The following is a 9,093-nucleotide window of genomic DNA, read 5'->3' as shown; positions in this document are numbered from 1 at the left end:
AACACCCTCTCCCTCTCTCTCTGCAACCCCCCTCTCCCTCTCTCTCTGCAACCCACCCTCTCCCTCTCTCTCTCTCTCTCTGCAACACCCTCTCCCTCTCTCTCTGGAACCCCCTCTCCCTCTCTCTCTCTGCAACCCCCTCTCCCTCTCTCTCTCTGCAACACCCTCTCCCTCTCTCTCTCTGCAACACCCTCTCCCTCTCTCTCTGCAACCCCCTCTCCCTCTCTCTGTCTACAAACACCCTCTCCCTCTCTGTCTGCAACCCCCACTCCCTCTCTCTCTCTGCAACACCCTCTCCCTCTCTCTCTCTGCAACCCCCTCTCCCACTCTCTCTACAAACACCCTCTCCCTCTCTCTCTGCAACACCCTCTCCCTCTGTCTCTCCACAAACACCCTCTCCCTCTCTCTCTGCAACCCCCTCTCCCTCTCTCTCTGCAACCCCCTCTCCCTCTCTCTCTCTGCAACACCCTCTCCCTCTCTCTCTGCAACCCCCTCTGCCTCTCTCTCTCTGCAACCCCCTCTCCCTCTCTCTCTGCAACCCCCTCTCCCTCTCTCTCTACAAACACCCTCTCCCTCTCTCTCTGCAACCCCCTCTCCCTCTCTCTCTCTGCAACACCCTCTCCCTCTCTCTCTCTGCAACACCCTCTCCCTCTCTCTCTCCACAAACACCCTCTCCCTCTCTCTCTGCAACCCCCTCTCCCTCTCTCTCTCTGCAACACCCTCTCCCTCTCTCTCTCTGCAACCCCCTCTCCCTCTCTCTCTCTGCAAACCCCTCTCCCTCTCTCTCTGCAACCCCCTCTCCCTCTCTCTCTGCAACCCCCTCTCCCTCTCTCTCTCTGCAACACCCACTCCCTCTCTCTCTGCAACACCCTCTCCCTCTCTCTCTGCAACCCCCTCTCCCTCTCTCTCTGCAACACCCTCTCCCTCTCTCTCTGCAACCCCCTCTCCCTCTCTCTCTCTGCAACACCCTCTCCCTCTCTCTCTGCAACACCCTCTCCCTCTCTCTCTGCAACACCCTCTCCCTCTCTCTCTGCAACACCCTCTCCCTCTCTCTCTCTGCAAACCCCTCTCCCTCTCTCTCTGTAACACACTCTCCCTCTGTCTCTGCAACCCCCTCTCCCTCTCTCTCTGCAACCCCCTCTCCCTCTCTCTCTGCAACACCCTCTCCCTCTCTCTCTCTGCAACACCCTCTCCCTCTCTCTCTGCAACCCCCTCTCCCTCTCTCTCTCTGCAAACCCCTCTCTCTCTCTCTCTGCAACACCCTCTCCCTCTCTCTCTCTGCAACACCCTCTCCCTCTCCCTCTCTCTCTGCAACCCCCTCTCCCTCTCTCTCTGCAACCCCCTCTCCCTCTCTCTCTGTGTAACACCCTCTCCCTCTCTATCTGCAACCCCCTCTCCCTCTCTCTCTCTGCAACACCCTCTCCCTCTCTCTCTCTGCAACACCCTCTCCCTCTCTCTCTGCAACACCCTCTCCCTCTCTCTCTGCAACCCCCTCTCCCTCTCTCTCTCTGCAACACCCTCTCCCTCTCTCTCTGCAACCCCCTCTCCCTCTCTCTCTGCAACACCCTCTCCCTCTCTCTCTGCAACCCCCTCTCCCTCTCTCTCTGCAACCCCCTCTCCCTCTCTCTCTGCAACCCCCTCTCCCTCTCTCTCTGCAACACCCTCTCCCTCTCTCTCTGCAACACCCTCTCCCTCTCTCTCTGCAACACCCTCTCCCTCTCTCTCTGCAACACCCTCTCCCTCTCTCTCTGCAACACCCTCTCCCTCTCTCTCTGCAACACCCTCTCCCTCTCTCTCTGCAACCCCCTCTCCCTCTCTCTCTGCAACCCCCTCTCCCTCTCTCTCTCTGCAACCCCCTCTCCCTCTCTCTCTCTGCAACCCCCTCTCCCTCTCTCTCTGCAACACCCTCTCCCTCTCTCTCTCTGCAACCCCCTCTCCCTCTCTCTCTCTGCAACCCCCTCTCCCTCTCTCTCTGCAACCCCCTCTCCCTCTCTCTCTCTGCAACCCCCTCTCCCTCTCTCTCTCTGCAACCCCCTCTCCCTCTCTCTCTGCAACCCCCTCTCCCTCTCTCTCTGCAACACCCTCTCCCTCTCTCTCTGCAACACCCTCTCCCTCTCTCTCTGCAACACCCTCTCCCTCTCTCTCTCTGCAACACCCTCTCCCTCTCTCTCTCTGCAACACCCTCTCCCTCTCTCTCTGCAACACCCTCTCCCTCTCTCTCTGCAACCCCCTCTCCCTCTCCCTCTCTCTCTCTGCAACCCCCTCTCCCTCTCTCTCTGCAACACCCTCTCCCTCTCTCTCTCTGCAACACCCTCTCCCCCTCTCTCTCTCTGCAACACCCTCTCCCTCTCTCTCTGCAACCCCCTCTCCCTCTCTCTCTGCAACCCACCCTCTCCCTCTCTCTCTCTCTCTGCAACACCCTCTCCCTCTCTCTCTGGAACCCCCTCTCCCTCTCTCTCTCTGCAACCCCCTCTCCCTCTCTCTCTCTGCAACACTCTCTCCCTCTCTCTCTCTGTAACACCCTCTCCCTCTCTCTCTGCAACCCCCTCTCCCTCTCTCTCTGCAACCCCCTCTCCCTCTCTCTCTGCAACACCCTCTCCCTCTCTCTCTGCAACACCATCTCCCTCTCTCTGCAACACCCTCTCCCTCTCTCTGCAACACCCTCTCCCTCTCTCTCTCTGCAACCCCCCTCTCCCTCTCTCTCTGCAACCCCCCTCTCCCTCTCTCTCTGCAACACCCTCTCCCTCTCTCTCTGCAACACCCTCTCCCTCTCTCTCTGCAACACCCTCTCCCCTCTCTCTGCAACACCCTCTCCCTCTCTCTCTCTGCAACACCCTCTCCCTCTCTCTCTGCAACACCCTCTCCCTCTCTCTCTGCAACCCCCTCTCCCTCTCCCTCTCTCTCTCTGCAACCCCCTCTCCCTCTCTCTCTGCAACACCCTCTCCCTCTCTCTCTGCAACACCCTCTCCCTCTCTCTCTCTGCAACACCCTCTCCCTCTCTCTCTGCAACCCCCTCTCCCTCTCTCTCTGCAACACCCTCTCCCTCTCTCTCTCTCTGCAACACCCTCTCCCTCTCTCTCTGGAACCCCCTCTCCCTCTCTCTCTCTGCAACCCCCTCTCCCTCTCTCTCTCTGCAACACTCTCTCCCTCTCTCTCTCTGTAACACCCTCTCCCTCTCTCTCTGCAACCCCCTCTCCCTCTCTCTCTGCAACACCCTCTCCCTCTCTCTGTCTACAAACACCCTCTCCCTCTCTCTCTGCAACCCCCTCTCCCTCTCTCTCTCTGCAACACCCTCTCCCTCTCTCTCTGCAACACCCTCTCCCTCTCTCTCTACAAACACCCTCTCCCTCTCTCTCTGCAACACCCTCTCCCTCTCTCTCTCTGCAACACCCTCTCCCTCTCTCTCTGCAACCCCCTCTCCCTCTCTCTCTGCAACCCCCTCTCCCTCTCTCTCTGCAACCCCCTCTCCCTCTCTCTCTGCAACACCCTCTCCCTCTCTCTCTGCAACCCCCTCTCCCTCTCTCTCTCTGCAACACCCTCTCCCTCTCTCTCTCCACAAACACCCTCTCCCTCTCTCTCTGCAACCCCCTCTCCCTCTCTCTCTCTACAAACACCCTCTCCCTCTCTCTCTGCAACCCCCTCTCCCTCTCGCTCTCTGCAAACCCCTCTCCCTCTCTCTCTGCAACCCCCTCTCCCTCTCTCTCTCTGCAACACCCTCTCCCTCTCTCTCTCTGCAACACCCTCTCCCTCTCTCTCTGCAACCCCCTCTCCCTCTCTCTCTCTGCAACACCCTCTCCCTCTCTCTCTCTGCAACCCCCTCTCCCTCTTTCTCTCTGCAACACCCTCTCCCTCTCTCTCTGCAACACCCTCTCCCACTCTCTCTACAACACCCTCTCCCTCTCTCTCTGCAACACCCTCTCCCTCTCTCTCTCTGCAAACCCCTCTCCCTCTCTCTCTGCAACCCCCTCTCCCTCTCTCTCTGCAACACCCTCTCCCTCTCTCTCTCTGCAACACCCTCTCCCTCTCTCTCTGCAACCCGCTCTCCCTCTCTCTCTCTGCAAACCCCTCTCGCTCTCTCTCTGCAACACCCTCTCCCTCTCTCTCTCTGCAACACCCTCTCCCTCTCTCTCTCTGCAAACCCCTCTCCCTCTCTCTCTGCAACCCCCTCTCCCTCTCTCTCTGTGTAACACCCTCTCCCTCTCTATCTGCAACCCACTCTCCCTCTCTCTCTCTGCAACACCCTCTCCCTCTCTCTCTCTGCAACACCCTCTCCCTCTCTCTCTGCAACACCCTCTCCCTCTCTCTCTGCAACCCGCTCTCCCTCTCTCTCTCTGCAAACCCCTCTCGCTCTCTCTCTGCAACACCCTCTCCCTCTCTCTCTCTGCAACCCCCTCTCCCTCTCTCTCTGCAACCCCCTCTCCCTCTCTCTCTGTGTAACACCCTCTCCCTCTCTCTCTGCAACCCCCTCTCCCTCTCTCTCTCTGCAACACCCTCTCCCTCTCTCTCTCTGCAACACCCTCTCCCTCTCACTCTGCAACCCCCTCTCCCTCTCTCTCTGCAACCCACTCTCCCTCTCTCTCTGCAACCCCCTCTCCCTCTCTCTCTGTGTAACACCCTCTCCCTCTCTCTCTCTGCAACACCCTCTCCCTCTCACTCTGCAACCCCCTCTCCCTCTCTCTCTGCAACCCACTCTCCCTCTCTCTCTGCAACCCCCTCTCCCTCTCTCTCTGCAACACCCTCTCCCTCTCTCTCTGCAACACCCTCTCCCTCTCTCTCTCTGCAACACCCTCTCCCTCTCTCTCTGCAACACCCTCTCCCTCTCTCTCTGCAACACCCTCTCCCTCTTTCTCTACAAACCCCCTATCCCTCTCTCCCTACAAACCCCCTCTCCCTCTCTCTCTGCAACACCCCTCTCCCTCTCTCTCTGCAACCCCCTCTCCCTCTCTCTCTGCAACCCCCTCTCCCTCTCTCTCTCTGCAACACCCTCTCCCTCTCTCTCTCTGCAACCCCCTCTCCCTCTCTCTCTGCAACCCCCTCTCCCTCTCTCTCTGCAACCCACTCTCCCTCTCTCTCTCTGCAACACCCTCTCCCTCTCTCTCTCTGCAACACCCTCTCCCTCTCTCTCTGCAACCCCCTCTCCCTCTCTCTCTGCAACACCCTCTCCCTCTCTCTCTCTGCAACCCCCTCTCCCTCTCTCTCTCTGCAACACCCTCTCCCTCTCTCTCTGCAACACCCTCTCCCTCTCTCTCTGCAACACCCTCTCCCTCTCTCTCTGCAACACCCTCTCCCTCTCTCTCTCTGCAAACCCCTCTCCCTCTCTCTCTGCAACCCCCTCTCCCTCTCTCTCTGCAACACCCTCTCCCTCTCTCTCTCTGCAACACCCTCTCCCTCTCTCTCTGCAACCCACTCTCCCTCTCTCTCTCTGCAAACCCCCCTCCCTCTCTCTCTGCAACCCCCTCTCCCTCTCTCTCTCTGCAACACCCTCTCCCTCTCTCTCTCTGCAACCCCCTCTCCCTCTCTCTCTGCAACCCCCTCTCCCTCTCTCTCTGTGAAACACCCTCTCCCTCTCTCTCTGCAACCCCCTCTCCCTCTCTCTCTCTGCAACACCCTCTCCCTCTCTCTCTCTGCAACACCCTCTCCCTCTCTCTCTGCAACACCCTCTCCCTCTCTCTCTGCAACCCCCTCTCCCTCTCTCTCTCTGCAAACCCCCTCTCCCTCTCTCTCTGCAACACCCTCTCCCTCTCTCTCTCTGCAACCCCCTCTCCCTCTCTCTCTGCAACCCCCTCTCCCTCTCTCTCTGTGCAACACCCTCTCCCTCTCTCTCTGCAACCCCCTCTCCCTCTCTCTCTCTGCAACACCCTCTCCCTCTCTCTCTCTGCAACACCCTCTCCCTCTCTCTCTGCAACCCCCTCTCCCTCTCTCTCTGCAACCCCCTCTCCCTCTCTCTCTCTGCAACACCCTCTCCCTCTCTCTCTCTGCAACCCCCTCTCCCTCTCTCTCTCTGCAACACCCTCTCCCTCTCTCTCTGCAACACCCTCTCCCTCTCTCTCTGCAACACCCTCTCCCTCTCTCTCTGCAACACCCTCTCCCTCTCTCTCTGCAAACCCCTCTCCCTCTCTCTCTGCAACACCCTCTCCCTCTCTCTCTGCAACCCCCTCTCCCTCTCTCTCTGCAACCCCCTCTCCCTCTCTCTCTGCAACACCCTCTCCCTCTCTCTCTCTGCAACACCCTCTCCCTCTCTCTCTGCAACCCCCTCTCCCTCTCTCTCTCTGCAAACCCCTCTCGCTCTCTCTCTGCAACACCCTCTCCCTCTCTCTCTCTGCAACACCCTCTCCCTCTCTCTCTCTCTGCAACCCCCTCTCCCTCTCTCTCTGCAACCCCCTCTCCCTCTCTCTCTGTGTAACACCCTCTCCCTCTCTCTCTGCAACCCACTCTCCCTCTCTCTCTCTGCAACACCCTCTCCCTCTCTCTCTCTGCAACACCCTCTCCCTCTCTCTCTGCAACACCCTCTCCCTCTCTCTCTGCACCCCCCTCTCCCTCTCTCTCTCTGCAACACCCTCTCCCTCTCTCTCGGCAACCCCCTCTCCCTCTCTCTCTCTCTGCAACACCCTCTCACTCTCTCTCTGCAACCCCCTCTCCCTCTCTCTCTGCAACCCACTCTCCCTCTCTCTCTGCAACCCCCTCTCCCTCTCTCTCTGCAACACCCTCTCCCTCTCTCTCTGCAACCACCCTCTCCCTCTCTCTCTGCAACACCCTCTCCCTCTCTCTCTGCAACACCCTCTCCCTCTCTCTCTCTGCAACCCCCTCTCCCTCTCTCTCTGCAACACCCTCTCCCTCTCTCTCTGCAACCCCCTCTCCCTCTCTCTCTGCAACCCCCTCTCCCTCTCTCTCTCTGCAACCCCCTCTCCCTCTCTCTCTCTGCAACCCCCTCTCCCTCTCTCTCTGCAACCCCCTCTCCCTCTCTCTCTGCAACCCCCTCTCCCTCTCTCTCTCTGCAACCCCCTCTCCCTCTCTCTCTGCAACCCCCTCTCCCTCTCTCTCTCTGCAACCCCCTCTCCCTCTCTCTCTCTGCAACACCCTCTCCCTCTCTCTCTGCAACCCCCTCTCCCTCTCTCTCTGCAACACCCTCTCCCTCTCTCTCTGCAACACCCTCTCCCTCTCTCTCTGCAACACCCTCTCCCTCTCTCTCTGCAACACCCTCTCCCTCTCTCTCTCTGCAACACCCTCTCCCTCTCTCTCTGCAACACCCTCTCCCTCTCTCTCTGCAACACCCTCTCTCCCTCTCCCTCTCTCTCTCTGCAACCCCCTCTCCCTCTCTCTCTGCAACACCCTCTCCCTCTCTCTCTCTGCAACACCCTCTCCCTCTCTCTCTGCAACACCCTCTCCCTCTCTCTCTGCAACCCCCTCTCCCTCTCTCTCTGCAACCCACCCTCTCCCTCTCTCTCTCTCTCTGCAACACCCTCTCCCTCTCTCTCTGGAACCCCCTCTCCCTCTCTCTCTCTGCAACCCCCTCTCCCTCTCTCTCTCTGCAACACTCTCTCCCTCTCTCTCTCTGCAACACCCTCTCCCTCTCTCTCTGCAACCCCCTCTCCCTCTCTCTCTCTGCAACCCCCTCTCCCTCTCTCTCTGCAACACCCTCTCCCTCTCTCTCTGCAACCCCCTCTCCCTCTCTCTCTCTGCAACACCCCTCTCCCTCTCTCTCTGCAACACCCTCTCCCTCTCTCTCTCTGCAACCCCCTCTCCCTCTCTCTCTGCAACCCCCTCTCCCTCTCTCTCTGCAACACCCTCTCCCTCTCTCTCTGCAACACCCTCTCCCTCTCTCTCTGCAACACCCTCTCCCTCTCTCTCTGCAACACCCTCTCCCTCTCTCTCTCTGCAACACCCTCTCCCTCTCTCTCTGCAACACCCTCTCCCTCTCTCTCTGCAACCCCCTCTCCCTCTTTCTCTCTCTCTCTGCAACCCCCTCTCCCTCTCTCTCTGCAACCCCCTCTCCCTCTCTCTCTCTGCAACACCCTCTCCCTCTCTCTCTCTGCAACACCCTCTCCCTCTCTCTCTGCAACCCCCCTCTCCCTCTCTCTCTGCAACCCACCCTCTCCCTCTCTCTCTCTCTCTGCAACACCCTCTCCCTCTCTCTCTGGAACCCCCTCTCCCTCTCTCTCTCTGCAACCCCCTCTCCCTCTCTCTCTCTGCAACACTCTCTCCCTCTCTCTCTCTGCAACACCCTCTCCCTCTCTCTCTGCAACCCCCTCTCCCCCTCTCTCTCTGCAACCCCCTCTCCCTCTCTCTGTCTACAAACACCCTCTCCCTCTCTCTCTGCAACCCCCTCTCCCTCTCTCTCTCTGCAACACCCTCTCCCTCTCTCTCTGCAACACCCTCTCCCTCTCTCTCTCTGCAACACCCTCTCCCTCTCTCTCTGCAACACCCTCTCCCTCTCTCTCTCTGCAACACCCTCTCCCTCTCTCTCTGCAACCCCCTCTCCCTCTCTCTCTGCAACCCCCTCTCCCTCTCTCTCTGCAACCCCCTCTCCCTCTCTCTCTGCAACACCCTCTCCCCCTCTCTCTCTGCAACCCCCTCTCCCTCTCTCTCTCTGCAACACCCTCTCCCTCTCTCTCTCCACAAACACCCTCTCCCTCTCTCTCTGCAACCCCCTCTCCCTCTCTCTCTCTGCAACACCCTCTCCCTCTCTCTCTGCAACCCCCTCTCCCTCTCTCTCTCTGCAAACCCCTCTCCCTCTCTCTCTGCAACCCCCTCTCCCTCTCTCTCTGCAACCCCCTCTCCCTCTCTCTCTGCAACACCCTCTCCCTCTCTCTCTGCAACACCCTCTCCCTCTCTCTCTGCAACCCCCTCTCCCTCTCTCTCTCTGCAACACCCTCTCCCTCTCTCTCTGCAACCCCCTCTCCCTCTCTCTCTCTGCAACACCCTCTCCCTCTCTCTCTGCAACACCCTCTCCCTCTCTCTCTACAACACCCTCTCCCTCTCTCTCTGCAACACCCTCTCCCTCTCTCTCTCTGCAAACCCCTCTCCCTCTCTCTCTGCAACCCCCTCTCCCTCTCTCTCTGCAACACCCTCTCCCTCTCTCTCTCTGCAACACCC

This window comes from Mobula hypostoma, chromosome 5 (assembly GCF_963921235.1).
Source record: "Mobula hypostoma chromosome 5, sMobHyp1.1, whole genome shotgun sequence".
In the NCBI taxonomy this organism is placed as follows: domain Eukaryota; kingdom Metazoa; phylum Chordata; class Chondrichthyes; order Myliobatiformes; family Myliobatidae; genus Mobula; species Mobula hypostoma.
Note: the sequence above shows the minus strand (reverse complement) of the source record.